General features: G+C 35.2%; 1 protein-coding gene across 6 annotated transcripts in view; it reads left to right on the forward strand.

Moving 5' to 3' along the window:
• Positions 1-17,705: 17,705 nt before the first annotated feature.
• The window catches only part of LOC126754812 (UNC93-like protein), a 33,558-nt gene continuing 32,386 nt past the window's right edge, over positions 17,706-18,877 (forward strand). For 4 of the 6 annotated variants that reach the window (XM_050466967.1, XM_050466968.1, XM_050466966.1 and 1 more), the window contains exon 1: positions 17,706-18,031. The gene's annotated coding sequence lies outside the window, so the exon portion shown is untranslated. Of the gene's footprint in view, positions 18,032-18,058; positions 18,140-18,877 lie in introns of those variants that run through there. The other 2 variants (XM_050466970.1, XM_050466969.1) reach the window with 2 other exon arrangements.

Here is an 18,877-nt window from a genome sequence, read left to right on the forward strand (position 1 = left end):
ACGGGCGCTTTAATGAAGTTTGCGCCAAAGTTATCCCCAACGCCATTGACCGCCACGCAAAGCTTGCGCGCCGAAAATTATTAAATAAAGACACGCAGCATACAAAATGGTGTTTGAGCGAAATATGGAAAATGAAATGAAGGCGAGACGTCGAGACCGCAGCCTGGTCAGCGTTGAAAAATGAGCACTCAAAAGCAAGGCCAGCTGAAAATATTGCGGTTTCACCAATATAAGACTCCTGAAAAGCTTACAAGCATAGAAATGATGAATTTGCCCAAACATGCGCACACTAACACACGCACACATACATACACAAACATATTAGCACACGTGGCTGTAGGTAAAGGCATTGTGGGCATACAAAATTTCCAGATTTAAGCTTTAAAGTGCAAATATTTTGTGGCACCCATTTTGAGACCATTTTGTGAGGCTTTTGTTGCAAATTCATTGACAGCGAGTAGTTAAAACGTCTTTTTTGGCAATATTGTGGAATGATAAGACTGGTGGAATCTTAAAGCTTACACACATTTTGCATTTTTAAGCAGCTTTTTCGGTTGCAAAAGGTTCGTTCAGAAATATATATGTATTATTAATAAATTCGCGATAAGAAAGCGCACATTTAAGCACTTACCAGCATTTCTTCTTCGATATCTTTGTGTGCAGCCATACTTGTGGGAGTAATTTCTATGATAAATCACTGAAGGCAAAAGCCAAAAACCTGAAAGCCAAATACAGGGATGTTCTATACATTGCTATATACATACATACACATATCCATATACATATAGACAAGGTATTTGTGGCGCCTGAAGCGCGTCTGCTAACTGTTGCTTCCTAACATACTTCAATTTCTGTGTAGGCAAATATTTATTGAGTCGCATTTACGAGATATTTCCTGGAAGAATGTAACGTTTCATGGCATATTTTTAGGCGCTAACCGTTATACTACTAAACATAGAACTGTCAAAGCGAAAGTAGAAGCTTTGTCATTAAGTTGAGTGTGTATGTTTGTGACAATAATGATTATAAGAGCTGCGTGTGATTGTTTGGTGTCACTTGTTGGCCTTGCCGCCGCGGCGCCTACCCGTATGCTTCACTTTTACTTTTGCTTTTTATTTTTATAATACACAATATACTTTGCGACTTTGATCGATGTCGAATGTTCGAATCCTACATCAAAATTGAATTTGTAGCTTTTTATAGTACGATTAAGTTTAAATACATAACGGTATTGTATTTACAGTTATTAAAAATATTTTTAGCTGCTTAATAAAGGGCGTTAAGGCTTCAGTGCACGTGCCTTTATTGCCAAAAATTATATTTTAAATTTCGTCAACAAAATGGCAAAAGCTTAAGCCAATTTACTCAAAAGTTCGCAAGCTCATTTGTGTTATAAATAGAAGCGCCACAAAAAAGGCAAAATCAAAAAGCCTGTTATTGTGGAAGTGCGGTACTCACGTTTCATAAATTTAATTCAAACAGTAAAATTGCACAATAACCGAAGCACTTGCGAAGTTACTCAAGTAGAAGGGAGGGAAGTGCGAAATTGTCTTTTGGCAATTGGCCAATTTGAGAGAAGTTTATCACCATTTTATTGCCGGCATTTCCGCTTTGACCATCAGCTTTAGCCAATTTGCAAATATTGTGGGCGTGCACGTGAAAGCAACTGGCAACAACAATAACAAAAGAGTGCCGAATCGATAATTTCGTTTATCTGGGCCGCTTACACCAATTTTAGAGCTCAATTTTTGAGAATTTTTTGTGCTTCCTTCAATTTTTATTTCATTTATCTGCTCTTATTTGCATAACTTTCTTTACAAATTGTTGTTGTAATAAATTGTAGGTTTTTATATCCCATTTATAGCGCCGCACGTGTTGACAACTAACAACCTTTATTTGCTATTCGCCACCAAAATTCAACCATGAGGCAGCAAAGCTTCCACACTTGTCAATTTTGTCCCTCTGACAGCTATAACTGTTGACAATTGGTGTTAAAAAATTGTCAAACTTTATGCTCGACTGTCAGTGAAGGCGTCACTGTGTGGTTCGCCACGACAATCAAGTGTCAATGCCTGGCGAAGCAACTGGTTGCTTAGGTAATCAGACAGAAGCAGACTCGAACACACATACTCACAGATAAAAATTTGTCGAAAACCATTGAGTGGGGGAAATAAAGTTATAAATGAAAAATCGGAAATTTTGTTTAGAGTGGCAGTCCAGAGTAATGAAAACAAATTGCAATGAATACACGAGCGTATAATTTTTATTGGCAAAAAATATAAAAGGCTCGTTGAAAGCACTACGCAAGGAAAAAGTGTAAGAAAAGCGGAAGTAAGATATTCGGGGGAAAAAGGCATATATAAATACAGATAAAATCAATTAGTAAAATAAAGTTAAAAATTCACCTCATAAATAAAAGCTATAACTTATGGTGTACCTATGTTCCATTAGATCTGTTTTGTGTAAGCGGTTAGCAAAAGAACACTCATTTCGACGAGCTGAATCAATTTAGTCCATCTATCTCTCCGTCCATATATATACAAACTGGTTCCTTGGTGTTTGAAATATCGACAAGGAATTTCGCATACGTCTTTTTCCTACCAAGAAGCTGTTTAGTTGTCGGAACCGCTGAAATCGGACGACTGCAGCATATAGCTGCCATATAAACTACCCGATCGGAATTAAGTGCTTATGTGGAAAACTTATTCATTTGACCAGATATCTTCTCGAAATTTAACCTAGGTGTTTGTGTAAGGCAATAATGCAATTTACGAAAAAATTGTTCAAGTCGGACAACTATAGCTAGCTGTCATACAAACTGACCCATGGATATGAAGTCTTCGTATGGAAAACTTTTTCATTGGACGAGATATCTTCACGAAACTCGGCATATATAATTACTGAAGACATCGTTATATCCTCCGAAGAAATTATTCAGATCGGACTACTACAGCATATAGCTGCCATAGAAATTGAATAGTTAAAATGAAGATAAAGATATTTTTATACCACTTTATGGCATAAAAAATGCTTCGCTTCGGTGCAATCGAAGTTCTGGTCTTTTATATGCGCTCACTTAATCGCTATTATCTCTCTTGCCGACAAACTGAGCACTCAAACTAATATCACAAGGGACAACAAATTTTAATTACTTTTCGACATGCTGCCCCACAACATTTACTTAACACAATTTGTGCATTCGTGCGGGCAATACGAAGCCGAGCGCAAATTTTGGCAAACACGTGTGCAAACCGACGGAAATACCTTAAAAGCAATATAATCGGAATTGAGCTGATCACCTGCCGCAACTCCGTCAACAGACGGCACATGCAGATGGCTTAGTTCGAAATGTTTGAACAGCCACAAATAAATTGCGCCAACAACAAAAAAAGCGAAGCGATGGCAAAGGCATAAGAAAATTACAATGCAAACGTGTGTCATGGAAAAAAAGGCTCTTCGGCGCCACACTGCTGTATATTTGTTGTATCCTAGGCATTTGAGCACTTGACAGTGCCTCGGAATATCATCTGACTGTTGTCTGTTTCACTTTATTTTCTTGCCTTTGTTTGTTTGTGTATTGGTTGGGCTTGAGTGTGAGAAAATTATATTATCGGCGTACTTTTATCACACAAAAGCAATCAAGCAAACAAACAAATTTGGTCCTGACAACAATGCACAATAAAAAGTAATGGAGTAAACGTTGTATATTTTCGGGAAATTAGCAAAAATAATAGCAACAAACGCTGCACGCTCAAGTAAGTAATCATTTCATTAGTTTTGCGCGCGTGTGTATGTGTTTGTATATGTGTGTCTCATTTGAACACGTGTGTGTTTAATATTGTCTGTCTGTGCTCACATACGAAAACAACCAGTAAGAATTTTTGATAATTTTTTTGAGCGCTTGCCTTCAGGCAAAGCCACTGATTTTGAGGAGTCTATAATGCTCATTTAAGAAAAGATTATCAAATGGTTTTGTAAAAAAATTCAAAGGTATTTGATATTTTATTTATGATAGTCATTACCATTTCGTGTATTTCCCACTGGAGCATACGGCCCTCAATAAATCATTTCCATCTACTACGGTTTTTTGCTTTGGTTCGCTCCACCGTATTCCGCATTCGTTGATTTATTTTTATAGGGTTCTCTTCACTTGGTCTTAGGGCGGCCTTACGACTTCCTTTGGGGGTTCCAATCCAAAGCTTGCCGGAAATCTTCTGTAGAATCTTTTGACATTGTGTGACCTAACCATATCCATTTTCGCAATTTTATATACTTAGTTGGTCATGAGTTCCAGAATGCATTTTTATATAGACCGCCGTTGCTAAAGACGGTAAGCCACTACTTCTTGAATATACAGGATTTGTCCGGAAAGTAATAGGACGGAAGAAAGCCGCGTTTGTACTTCGGAGCGTGCGCGCACCGACTGGATTCGGTAAAGAGCGTTCCCAACTAACGAACGAGCAGTTTCTGCGAGTGGTTCAAGCCAGAAGCAAGTAAGAAATTGCGGCGAGTGGATGTGTGCTAAGAAAATTTGAACATGTGTGAAAGTGACCCCTAATTTTTGAATACGTAATCACAGGTGACGAGTCACGGATATCAGTGCAGAAATTTAGTAAGATCCCGAGACAAAGAGTGGCACACGCCGACGTCTCCTTGTCCAAAAAAGAGAAGAATGAGCAAAACCAAAGTGAAAACGATGCTTTTTTTTATTTTTTGACATCAAAGGCATCGTCCACCATGAATTTGTTCCTCCTGGACAAGCCGTCAACGCCAAGTTTTACATGGAAGTCCTCAAGAGACTTAAACAAAAGGTCAATTCAGTCCGAAAAGACATCGCATCCGATTGGAAGTTGCACCACGACAACGTTGCACCATCGACAACGCCCCGGCTCATTTGTTTCCTTGCCTGTAAGGCTGATGAAAGGCAAGCTTTCCAAAAATGCAAAGCTACCAAATCCACGTAAATGCGATTGCTTTTGGAAAGTTTTCATCAATAAAATTTTTTCATCTCCTTATTGATAAAGATTCGTCCTTTTCTGCGCTGTTTTCCGCAGATGTTTTACTGCGAGTTAGGTAAAGTCTTCAACATGATACCTCCGCGCTCACCATCCACCTTAACCTATAATTTTGCATGATATCTTGACGACGAGAGTGCTTTGAACAAAAAACAAAAAGCAAAGCTACCAATCCAGTAACGATTGCTTCATCTTTTTCACCTCCTTATTGATAAAGATTCGTGGTGTTAGTGTTGCTTTTATTTACACGGTAATGCACTCTTCTAGCAAATATAGTTTAAGCTACTTTTTTACACTGCAATGCACTCGGAGAAATTCCTACCGGGCTTCAGACATTAAGTGTTGTCATTCAGCCATAAAAGGAACAGCTGACGATTTCGAGAGTCGAATGAACGAGTTGAATAGTAAAGCAGTCTCCAAATTACAATACAACGGAAGGATACAACTGAATGACAAATATCAAGCAAATGAATAATCAAGGAACACAAAGTAGTTTCTCCGTAATATCAATCTTTAAGTATTAATTGTTGTGAAAGCCAATTGCCATAAAGTACAAAGCATTCGCATACTCCACACTTTGTTACCTTCAGAAGAATCTGCTATGAATTGCACTTAAAGCGTTAGTAACATGCATGAAGTGTTGAGATTTTGCCCGCACTCATGATTTATACCATACCGATATTATGCATAGTTTGAGCAATAAGAGCGCAGATCCTTTTTTCGATGACACTATGCGGCGGACTTTGTGGTCAAGGCGGCACTTACACGTTGTCTCTACTAATCGAACAAGCTAATCGCACATAATGCAAATTTTATTGCTGCATTGCCGTGCCGCATTGTGGCAGGTAAATAAATGCACAACAACAGCAATATCAATGTGATGGAAAAAGCTCGAAAATGCAGTCTGCAGTTTGCACACGTCCACTCGGGTGCTTGCCACTGCGAGTCACACACACATGCATAGAAGCTGTAGCAAATTTTAGAAGAGCTGTACAGTTACATATTTGCAATTTGAAATTGCAGTTTGCAACGCTATTACTTTGCCGTTGCACAAATTTGCTATTTCATAAACAAGCAACTCGAGTGGCTCTGGATCTGGGCTTTTTAGTGGTGGGCATTTGTGGACCTCAAAACACTACGTGTGAGTTAGCTGTAGACCTACTTTGTCACTGCCATATGTGGTCAGATATGTATGTCTGTGTGTGTGTGCACTGGTGTATTTTTATATGTTTTACGCAGGTGTGTGTGTAGCGTCATAATGCTGTGTTGGGTGCCTGCGGCTGCGGTTGTCACTGCATTTGTTATCGGCGCTGCCTGGACGTTTTGCGGTTTGGGGTATGTTAAAATTTATTTTTACATTTGCTGTTACAACTTACAGTTAACTACCAACACATGCACACCTGTTGAATGTGTAATATTTGAATATATTTACAAATAAATGGCCTTTCTATATATATATATTTATTATATAAATATACAAGCAAAACATATAATTTTAATTGATTTAGCTACAAGATAGTTGGGAGAAAAACATTTCATTCTGTGTGCAAACATGAAAACTGTGCTTGTGAAATTACTACAACATTTTACGATGATATTTATAGAATATTTAAAATTTTTATACTCTTGCAACATGTTGCTACAGTGTAGAATAGTTTTGCTCATCTAACGATTCTTAAAATAATAGAAATAGATATAGGGTTATATACATATTGTGTGGTCGAAAAAGTCTTTTCGTATTTTGTCAATAGTCCAATTATCTCCAGTGCAATCAATCACATTGTGTCATATAGTTTTCGAAAGATGAGATTTCAAGCTTCATTTAACCAAAAACTAAATAAGAGAAAAATGAGAAATAGTAACAGCTGTTTAAAAATGAGTGAAAATAATGAAGAAATTCGTGATATTTTGAAATTTTTGTATAAAAAAGGGAAGAATGCCACGCAACCCACCAATGAAATTTGTGTGATGCTGTATCAGTTTGTGTAGCACAACAATGTTTCGCCCCCTTCCGTTCTGGAAATTTCGAAATTTTGATTTAGACTGATGAAAATTTTACACTGATGGAATAATGACTCTAGTGGAAAAATGGCAAAAAGTGATCGACCAAAATACTTATTTGTTTGTTTATTTATTATTATAAATATACAAAAAACAAGTTGAAGTTTGTTTAGAAATACGAAAAGACTTTTTCGACTAACCAATATATCGGTTAATTTGATAATTAATTCATTCGCGATTTCGTTGAATAATGAATGCATAATACTTTCCAATATGAAGTTTTGGAAACAACTGAAGCTATATAACCGATTTTGAGCCTTGCAGGTAGCAAGAGTATTAAATGTGCGGTTACACCTGAGTCTAGCTCTTCCTTACTTTTTCAAATTTATTTTATTAATTCCACATTTATTTGCAGAATGCTGAAAATTTTGTTTTTAAAGAAATAATCAAATAGCATACATACATACATATTAATCCAAGCAAAAGCGCAAATAACAAAAATATGTATTTAGCTCACATTTTTCCGGCTTAAACACATACAAACACTTTAGACACTCTTTCTTTTCTGATATTCCTAATGTGTCTTCTCATTTGCTGATGTGCCTCAAATATTCAATATTTGGCTGCAATCAAATCAAGTTTATTAATCTAAACTACAATATTGCCAATTTTTGGGCGGAATCTGACAAAATGGGTTAAATTCGCTGAATAAACAAACACATACGCACACACACACAGCTATTTCGCTGGCTTCTCGCTTCTCGGTGCTCGATCGAATGGGCAATTGCATTAGCTGCGCTCACGTGGTTCGAGCAATGCGATTTACAACGCAGCCCATAAGCCGATTATTTGTAATGGGAGCGCACAGCCGTGCATAGTAACGAAGTCATCGGTAAAACGAAGCGTAGTAACGGCAAATGCTTACTAATATTCTAATTAAGTAGAGTAGCGAATAAATATTAGCATACCCACCAAAAAAGTTGATATTAGTACAAAAATTTTTGCGTATTTTAGTGAAATTTTGGATAGGCGAAAAAGTCTTTTCGTATTTCTAATCAAACTTCAACTCAATATGCATATATATTTTTTTATTCCATTTTTTTTATTCAATAAAACTGTTTGGCTTTAATTTTCTCGTTTGCATGGTACACCAAATCAATTTAAAGTTAAATAAAGCCCTTTCGTTGCATTCGCGACAAACTAACATTTTTGCTTTGCACTCGTAGTCTCACTGCCGCATTTTCGCTTCGGTTTTGTTAACAAATTTTGTGGTTTACTAATTTGCACAATGCTTCCGCTTGTTGTGTTTATTTTTAGTTGTATCTCCGAGTATCTGCTGCTCGTGCCTACTTATGTAATCTACAGCTGTTCACATGGCGCCTGCACATACACACACACACGCACAAACATGTGAATGTGTGCGTTAATACACTCTTATTATTTGCATAGCTTTGGGCGTTAAACCACAATTTAATTAGGCTTACCATAAGTACAAGGGGATTATGTGGCGTCACGCTGTTTGTATCATCCTTTTACGCAATTTAAATGAAATTTTAACATTTTCGATTTTGCGCGCGAATTCTAATTATAATGCACTTGACTCAACACTTATGTGATTGTTGTAAAGCGCTGATGCTACAAATTAACTATTTGCATGCACTCAATAAGGAATTAAGTGGATATATTTGGGGTTTCCTCAATTAGAAAATAGTGAAACTATTTTCTAAATAGTCCTTAAAAATATTCACAGTTTTATAGTTTTCTAGCAACACCGGCATTGTAGCTTATTTTACTGAGTATTGTTATCTAAGAAATGTTCGATTTGGCCGTATCATTTCCACGACTTCACTAAAGCCACAATTATACATGTTTTCGCTTATCCAAAAGGCTATAATTATTATAGTATTATCGTCGCTATAATTATGGTAAATTTTGGTAATTTTGGTTTGTCCCAAAAGCTTTTTTATTGAACTAAGTTAAGTAGAAACAGAGAATTTTCTAACAAACTTAGTTTTCAAAAGCTTCAAATCCAAAGCGAAAATGGCCAAAAGACAATAAAAGTTATTAAAATTACCCCAAAAGTGGATTGCGATTTCAAAGCTTTCTCAAAAAATTATTACAGCTAAGAATGTTAAAGGAATATTATTTATAATTTATGTATTTACAGCACGGAATGTTAATTAACATTCACTAAATTCATTAACAGTCTCTGATAACATTCTCTATTAACTTGTTCTGTTAATATTCTTTGTTAACATTCTCTGTTAACGTTTTCTGTTATCGTTTTCTGTTGATATTCTCTATTAACTTTTTCTGTTAACAGTCTCTGTTAACTTTTTCCGTTCACATTCCTTGTTTACAGTCACTGTTCTCAGCCAATGCTGTTAGATAAAATTATTCTGTAACTCGCGTGCAAGCCTGGTTTTATCTCAAAATCTTTCGCATACTTAATACAATAGAGTAGTACCGTTAAAGCATAAAATTAATGCTTGGAATGTGTTTTCGTAATTAAAATTTTATTTTAAATTCTACATGAATGCAAAGGAAAATAATGCTTGTTATTCCGATTAATAGACTTCCGGTATATAAAATAGATAAATATTTATTATTAGCAATTATGTGGAAAACATTTTTAATTTTTTTTAGATAACAACCTATATCATCACTTAAATTGCCATCGAAACTGCGAACGAGAGACAGTAGGAATCGATAGAGTGGGGGGGGGAGAGAATAATGCGAAAGGAAATCGCACAAACATAAAGCTGTAGAGGCGCTGACAGGTGGGAAAGGCAGTGACAGTTGTTCACACCGATTGCGCGTATTTGAGCAATCAATCATCGTGGTGTTGCATTGCCGAACTGCTGCCTAATCATGTTTGCATGCTTCGCTTTTATGTAGTATGCATATGTATGTATGTATGTATGTCTGGTGAATTGTGAATTGCTTGCATTGCATTTGTTTTCATTTGTGTGTGTCTGATTGTGTGATTCGGTTGTATACTAAAATCTAAATGTATTATATGAATAATATATATAATATAAAAAAGTAATTGGAATATTTATATCTAATTTTTTTCTCAAGAAATTATAAAAACTAAATATTTCTCATCCCTCTCTGTACAATAAGTACTGATGTTACAATCTAAAGTTCACAAACAGGTCAATTGAAAAGTCCCCGGCCTACCATAGTAAAATATATTTTTTTTTGGCAGAATTGTTTTTTTTTTATTCATAGTTTTTTATGCATAGTTCTCTTCAAGGGTGATACAATGATTATAGCGACCCTCCAACTTTTCGATACCATTTATGGAGTACGAATTGTCCTTTGCTTTCAAATCACCGATCACCTCTTAATTCGACGAACATTTCTTCCTATTGAGAATTCTTTTGAGATTTGGGAACATAGATAGTCACTGGGGCCAGATCTGGAAAATACGGTGGATGTTCCAACAATTCGAAGTTTAATTCATGATTTTTGTCATCGTTTTCATGGATTTGTGGCACGGTGCATTGTCGTGATGAAACATCACTTTCTTTTTCTTCAGAATGGACCATTTTTCGGCAATTTCGTCCCTTAAATATTCCAATAACGCTTTATAATAGTCACTGTTAATGATCATTCCTTTTTCAGGTGAGTCAATAAAAAGTAATCCATGCGCATCCCAAAATACATACACCATAATATGGCCAGCCGACTGTTTGATTTTTCCACGCTGTGGCTTCATCGTGTGCAGTCCACTTGGATGACTGTGGATTGGACTTCGGAGGGATTTGATGTTTCATTCATTGCCATTGAATCATCAAAAAAGGGCTCGCGTGGCACTCACTTTGCACAGAGCTTTCTCCTACCCAAATATTCATTCAATATATCCAATACGTTCCTTTGACATCTTTAAAGTCTCAGCTCTCTCGAAAAACTTCTCTTTACAGTCATCCAAAATTATTTTGTCGACTTTTTTGATGTTTTCTTCGGTAAAAACTTCTTCATGGGGTTCACTGCCTTCACCGTCCTCGCAGCTCATTTCGCCTCGTTCAATATTAGCAAACCACATTTAAACGGTTGATTAATCCAAACCTAGGCTTCAACAGTATTTTTTCCACCCAAAGACCGATGATATATTGACACACGAAATTCCATTTTATCATCCAATAGCTGTTAAATTCATACACGCGCTTTGAAGATTAGGACTAAGTAAAAATCATAAGGATATAATTATAGTAGCGCCAGCTATTTGTCAGTCCGGGAACTTTTCAATTCACCTGTTATATGAATGCCTTTTATATAATAATAGTCATAGTAAGCATTTTATTGAAACAGTCTAAAAATAGTTTAATAAAATTATAGAATGACCTTTAAATTCAACGCCTATTAATACACACATACATACATATCTACATACATAATTTAACAACAATAAAATCTTCACGTTTTCAACTTTCAATTTCCATAACTGTTATAAAACGTTCAAAGAATAGCTCAAAGCCAAACGTCAACTTTGCGGCTAATATGGCTGATGTGTGGCTAAGTAATCGCACGTTAGAATAATTAAGCAAAGCATAAAACAACAATAAAAATCGTATATGATTAGCATAACTTCTTTGATCCGATTTGTGCGACGAACGTGGAGATAAAAGTTGAAAAGCATAAAAGCACAAAAACCTGCGAGCAAAAATAAAATCACAACAAACAATAAGCGCCGCCAAACAAAAGGCAAACAAAAACAAAAGGCAAGCAAAAAGAAGCTGACGAAATCCGAGTGACGTAGAGGACCCCAACCACGATAGAGTTGTTAGCTTAAGACACCTGTTGAATCGCCGTTGCTGAGCTGTGCTCGCCGGCAATCGCAATGTGGCGATGAATGCATGTGTGTGTGTATGCGTGTGTCAGTGTTTTATTGCTCTGCACATTTGTCGTAGGAATTTCTCTGCTTACGCTTAACGGTATTTTGTGGCGTGCGCCAGCGTTGCCACGACAATATCTGGCTGCTAAAGCCGCAATGCCAACAGCAACAAAAACAAAACAACAGTAATAAAACCAAAAGCAGCGTGAAAGGCAAACAAAATAAAACAAAAGCTGTTGAAAATGCAAGCAAAACAAAATGTTTAATAAGCGTCGCCTCGATAAATGGCAATAAAAAGAACAAGTGCACTTTTTAATTTTAACTAAACATACATCTGTACAAATAAGAAATGATATACATACATACATACTATACATACGTATATGCATTTTAAAAATACTGTCGTGCAATTTTTATACCCTGAACAGGGTATATTAAGCAAGCAATGATGTTTATAAACCACAAAATGAAATGTCAGAGCCAATACAAGTATGAAGTATATATACATATGTACATGTGTATGTAAATGATGAGCTGAGTTGAATGAGCCAACTAGTCTGTCAGTTTGAGAGATTTGGATCTGAAATTTTGCAAACGTCTTTTTCTCACCAAAAAGCTGCTCATTTGTCGGAACCACCGATATCGAACCACTATAACATATAGCTGCCATACAAACTGAACGATCGGTATGAAGTGCTTATATGGAAAACTTTTTCATTCGACAAGATATCTTCACGATATTTGGCATGAATTATTACTGAAGGCAGTGGTATACTTGCCGAAAAAATCGTTCAGACCGGCTGACTATAGCATATAGCTGTCATACAAACTTGATGATGAAAGTTCGTATAAGGTATATTTTGTATTTGTATAGGGTGTTACAGCAAGCGAAGCTAACGTTTTTCTTGTTGTTAATTTTTTGTTTATTTTTTGATTTCGTTTTATTGTTTTTTTTGTTTTTGCTTTTTTTTTTCTTTGCAAATATGGAGCAAGTGCATTTGAAAGCACGAGCCCAAACTGGGGAGCGTTACAATTACATTCGTTATGACAATATTTTTTTCATGACTACTCTCAATTACCGCTGTCTATTTTGGTGCGAACTATTACTTTATATTTTCCATATAATACCGGATTCGAATTGCAGTTGAACCCAGACGGCTGAAGCGTGATCATGCATACTCAACTAGAAGCAATAAATAAATTTTGACTTTCATATTTTTCTAACTAAAAATCATTCCACTTAACTGAGAGCAAATCAATTCTTTATAGCACATTACAAGCTTTGGCATTTTGTTCCGCTTAAAATTTTATTTATTAAACAATTTACATGCAACTAGTTTAACGATAAGTGGAGAGCAAGAATTGATTTACATTTTCACTGTTTGCCTTACTTTCCATATAAACTGCCACTACAACAATTAATTGTTATTGTAATTGATGTTTTCATTTATTAAAATATGCTGAATTCATTTGCTATTATTAATTAAAGAGAAATAAAATCATTTGTTTACTCGTAAAAATAAAAATAAATGGAATATGCCCACATACGTAGATGCGCAAAAGCGTTCAATGCCCAGGGGATTTTTCGCAGCAAAGTGACTCACGAGGCGAGACGATGAAGAATCGCTTTGAGGCGTCACCAATGAACATTTTGTGCCTTGCTGTTTGCCTGACTTATATTTCTACACATATACACGCATACATACATAACATAGCGACTAGAAAATAACTGACGAACGCATAATGAAGCGTGAAAAGTCCCTTTCACATGCGACTTCGTTGTTGGAAAACCCGGAATACGCAAAATTCGTTCTGCGTTGCGTTTGTTCCAGCATCTTAAAAGCATAAGTATTCGTGAAAAATGCTAATTAGTATGTGGTTGAACGCAAATCATACGAGCCTTAGGCACTTGAGCGTTTCTGTCGATTACAAATGCGCCTTATAATTCTTCTTATTTTGCATCGAGCGCTTCAGATGCTTGTAATTAGCAATTTTTGCGGCTAAATGCAGCAATCGGTCACATATTCGCTTTTTTTATTTAAATACTATTGTTTTTTGCGGTAGCACAACCGGTAAGCAGCTGTGCTGCGCTCAGCTTGTAAGCAGTCGAACGAGTTGTGGTGCGCATGCGCTTTCTCAAGGTTTACTTGCAGCCGCTTTTGTCGCTGGGAAAGGTTAAATATTGGCAATTGAATACACCAAACAGTCGCCAAGTGTTTTGACCGCACGTTCGGCTGGCTTATCATGTGCTTCTATATGACTTTGAGGCAATCACCTGCAAAAAAAAAAATTCAACACAAATTGTCAATCAACGACATGCAATAAAATATTTGCTTGCAGTAAATGTTGGGAAAAAACACTGCTGCACCCAAAAAACGCACAAAAAACCAGTTGAGTGTTTCTTTGCTTGCTAAGATTACTTTTAAGTATAGCTTTTAATGAATAATCAGACGTGTTTCCTTTCAAAGCGCGCTTGTTGGCCGATTTTTTAACATTTTCAAAATGCGCAATTAATAGTTTTGAATTTGGCTAATACGCCAGCCTTTGTTATACATAAAACAAAAATTTTGCTTATTGGCTCAAGCCACTTAGTGCTTAGTCTATGAGAAAGCGTTACACCAAGCCAAGCCAAGTGAACTTTGTTGCAATACGTAGGCTGTCTTTAATATTTCGGGATTTGGGGAACCTTTGTATTGCAAACTAGCAACTTGCAACTTTATTGTAGAGTTAGACATTTTGTTTTTATACATAGTCAGCATTTTTATACATAGAGCGTTATTTGTATTGTTTACAGTAACTTATAATATTCAACTCGACCGAGAAATATTTTTGCGCGATTAACGCAGCAACGGTGCATCGCTGAACTTAATTCCAGTTTAGACGACAAAGCTCCATTAAACAGTGTTTATCGATGATATGTGAATGCAATAGAGGTTGTGGATCATTCCAAGATGTGCCTCCGGATATTCTTGATGCTGTCCGCAAACTGATATTGCAAGATAATCATGTGACCTATCATGAGATAGAGACAACTATTAGCATTAAAGTGTTCAACCATTTCTTTTTTCGACTAATTAGGAAAAGCAACCGCTAAAGACGGTTCACTCTTCACCACGACAATGCGAGCTCTCACACATCGACTGAAAGAATTGGATTTTTGAACACCTAAAACATCGATTTGATAAGTCAACCATCGTATAGTGCTGACTTGGCATCGAATGACTTCTTTTTATTCCAACAAAAAACTGGGAGGTCAATGTTTTCTCGACTCCAACTGCCTCTGATGCATTCAGTACGCATATTTTGGACATATCTCCATAAGAACGGCAAAAGTGCTTCGAGAAATGCTTCAAATACATGGAAAATTGTGTAAATCTGTATAGAGAATAGTTTGAAAAAAAATTAAGCGTTTTTCGATAACCAATTTTTTTTAGTTCTCCAATCACGAAATATAAAAGGCAACCTTTGTATTTTCCTAAGGTACTGTTTCTGCCTTCACCATGTTGCATATTCATAAACACATTTTCACAAAATTGGAAAGCCGTCATGCAACTACGCTGCTTGTGCTTTTAATCGACCTAAATAAGTCATTACATTGCTTTCATGTTATTCATAAAGTATCTAATTTATACTTGTAAGTTCGTTCTCCCTTCATTAAGGCCACTTGACTAAGTTAGTAAAAGTAGTTTAGATGCAGATTGCAGTGGGCGTGTTTCTTGTAGTTTACACATATTTGCATATGCTTTTTAATAGCAGTGGGTGTTAAGCAGTGGGTGTTAAGTAAGGCCTTATTACTTATCACTCGATTTGTCATAAAATAGTTGTTATGATATTTTTTATCATTATTGAGCAGGAATGTGTAAATTAAACTTGTATAATCGTTTTTTAGCACTTTCCTATAATTATATAACATTTCACATTAAATATTGAATTTATATTTATTGTGGTGCTCATTAGAATTCAAATGATATTATTTGATATTTTCAGGCGAATTCACCGGAATCGCAGGCAGTATATTTTGCATAATTTTTTATATATTACATACACACATACAAACAGACTAAAGCCGTTCATTAATTTGTGGTTTTATTATTCAACTATTAAGGCCCGTAATGTGACACGATCACTAAAAAGAGTCTATGAAAATGACGTCAAATCATTAAAATACCAACTTTGCTAGCAAACCCCTTTAGAAGCAGAGAAATTCTTTCGTAAACAGGTACTCAAACGCTCAAATATTAAAAGCGACTTTCGTCAACAGCAAGAAATATCATTTGATTGCCGAGCAAATTCAATAAAGTTGTCTATTTGGAGAAGATAAAAGCTTGAGTAGTAAAAAATAACAAAAATACGCAGCCACACTTGAAACACGGCGACAAAGTAAACAAGCGAACAATGCGAGAATACACTAAAGCTAAAAAAAAGTGTAGGCGTTTGATTATGGCGAGCTGGTGATATGATCAGATGTGTATATGCGTGTGTTTTTGAAGATCAAGGAAGATCTACAATGAATTGGATTTCAGTATCATTTTCTTCTTGTTTTTACATCTCTTACTTGAGCGGATATTCTAGTCTAGAGGCATAAGTTTCAGGAAATGTTTGAAGTGTCGAAAAACGAAGGCAACTAATATTTTTACTACCCATTTTCAATCAGTTACTGATTAATTACTTACAAGACAATATTAATGAATACAAAAAAATTCAAAATTTCAAAAACCAGCAGCTGATGAAGAAGTTGAAATGTTGACTGCTTGAAAAAAAAATATTTTTTACCTTTTGTTTGTATGTTTCTAATTAAAAAAAATAGTAATAATTGAAATCTGGGGATGTGGCTAGTTCTGGTCATAGACAAGTCTACAAAGAAAACTGTCTTAAAATTTTAAGTATATCGGTCCAATAGAAACTGAGAGATTGTGGCTATCGTTTTGAAAAAGACTGTTTGGATGCCGGTTCAGCAAAAGAAATTGAATTTTTGAAAAATCTTCTAGTAAACATATTCCTGAATAGCTAAACATAGAATTCATAAGAAATATTTTAATTTTTATTTCTAGACAAGATTACCTCCTTACAACTAAGACCGCCAAGTTGCAACGACCCTAAGCCGTCATAAATTTTAAAATTTTTAAAAATTTTTGTCTGTAAGATTATGAGTTGAGTTTTGAGTTATTTTTAAATATTTAAACTGTCAAAATCTTTCAGAAAAAATTTGTAGAAATTTTAAAAATTTATAAAATTTGAATTTTGAAAAATTCTTTTAGATTATTTATTTTGAATATTTAAACTGTCAAAATATTTCAGAAAAATTTTTTAGAAAATTTATAAAACTTGAACTTCGAATATTATTTAAAAATTTTGAATTTTGAAAACTCCTTTCAGAGAGCTATTTTTTAATTTTAAACTGTCAAAATATCTCCAAAACTTTTTTTATAAATTTTAAACTTCAAGACTAGGACCCCTTAACTTCAGTGCCCTCAGTTGCGTCAGTTTAACGGTGTAAAATCAATATTTAATGTCTAATTTAATATTTTATCATATATAATTATAATTACATGCTAAATCGAAAATTACAGATAATATTAATTACAGCTCAGCGTACACCCAACACACAATCAAGATAAAACAAGTGAAGTTCGAACACACAAAACCGCAGTTAATCAATAAATAACATAACAACAATGTAACGTCAGAAAGAGTCGTTTAGCGACCTTCACCATAATTTCACGATCATTATTCTCCGCTGACTAAGAGCGGCTCTTTCGGCGTTATTTAATACACTTCAGATTCACTTTAGTTACAATACAAGATTTGCGCAAGATTTGTTTATGCTTCGACGGCGTTGCCGAGAACACTTCAAAATCAGTTGTGATCGTCAGTGGAGCAGTTCGGTTCGGTACGGCGCACCAGCCTTTGATTCGTTGATCTACGGGGCAACCAACGCTAGATCGAGCATCGCGCGTTTTATTAAATAAACGCAACTGAGTGTAAGACACTGCGATTAAATTACATGCGGTGTTAAATTAACGACATAATATTTGATTCATTGCCGCCAATTGCATTACGAGTAATAACACGAGCAGTCTCAGTGTGCGACCCGCCGCGCCAAGCTAACTGAGTTTGATTGCCGCTTAAGTGCTTTTGGTGTGAAAAATTGCTGCATTCATCAAACGACTGTCAGGTGGGTGTGTGAAAACAGTTATCACTTGAGTTGGAGATAGTGGACGGAAGTAACGTGCAAATGGAATAAGATAAAAAGTGTTACGACAAGCATTTCTATCAAAAGAAAGTGTGTGAAACATAGAAACTTAAGTGAATAATGATTTCTTCTTTATCGAGCAATGATCGCAACAAATATTCTAACAAATTGCAGTAGAACTAAATCTCCATTGACTACAAGGCTATGTTATGCGTTTGCGCGCACTTGCTTTGTAGTCAATTTTTCATCTGCTAACCGATTTTCGTCTTACCTTTTGCACTCCATTTTAAGCAAAAGAGAAGAAAAAACAGAACAAAATTCATAAAATCCCATATAAATAATTTTTAAGGCCATGACATGTAAAACTTAACGGCAATACTACAACAACTCAAATACAAATTTTATAAATAAATACAAAAAACACAAGAAGATCAAGAAGAACAAGTTTTTCAAGCTTCGCGCCAAATTAATACGGATATTTTGATCAATTAGTTGTAAAACATATGAAATGGTGGCGAAAATGAATGTGTTTTAAAGTTTGTGAAAATTATGAAATATAAAAATTAGACACTTTTTATTAAAAATATGCTGACGAATCTTTAAAAATTAGGAAAATATGATTAAAATATAGTTTTTTTAGCACTGAGTGTTCTAAGTGTTCATAGGAGACATATTTGGCAATATCTCTATACATTTGTCTTCCGCAAATTTCTATATACTATATATTGTATATATACTATATTATTTATTCAGGCTTATATCTCTGATAAATATTTGAGCGTTCATTATGATCTATTTGTGATCTTATCAGTAGAAAAAAGTGTTTTA

The sequence above is a fragment of the Bactrocera neohumeralis genome, chromosome 4 (assembly GCF_024586455.1).
Source record: "Bactrocera neohumeralis isolate Rockhampton chromosome 4, APGP_CSIRO_Bneo_wtdbg2-racon-allhic-juicebox.fasta_v2, whole genome shotgun sequence".
NCBI classification, from domain to species: Eukaryota; Metazoa; Arthropoda; class Insecta; order Diptera; family Tephritidae; genus Bactrocera; species Bactrocera neohumeralis.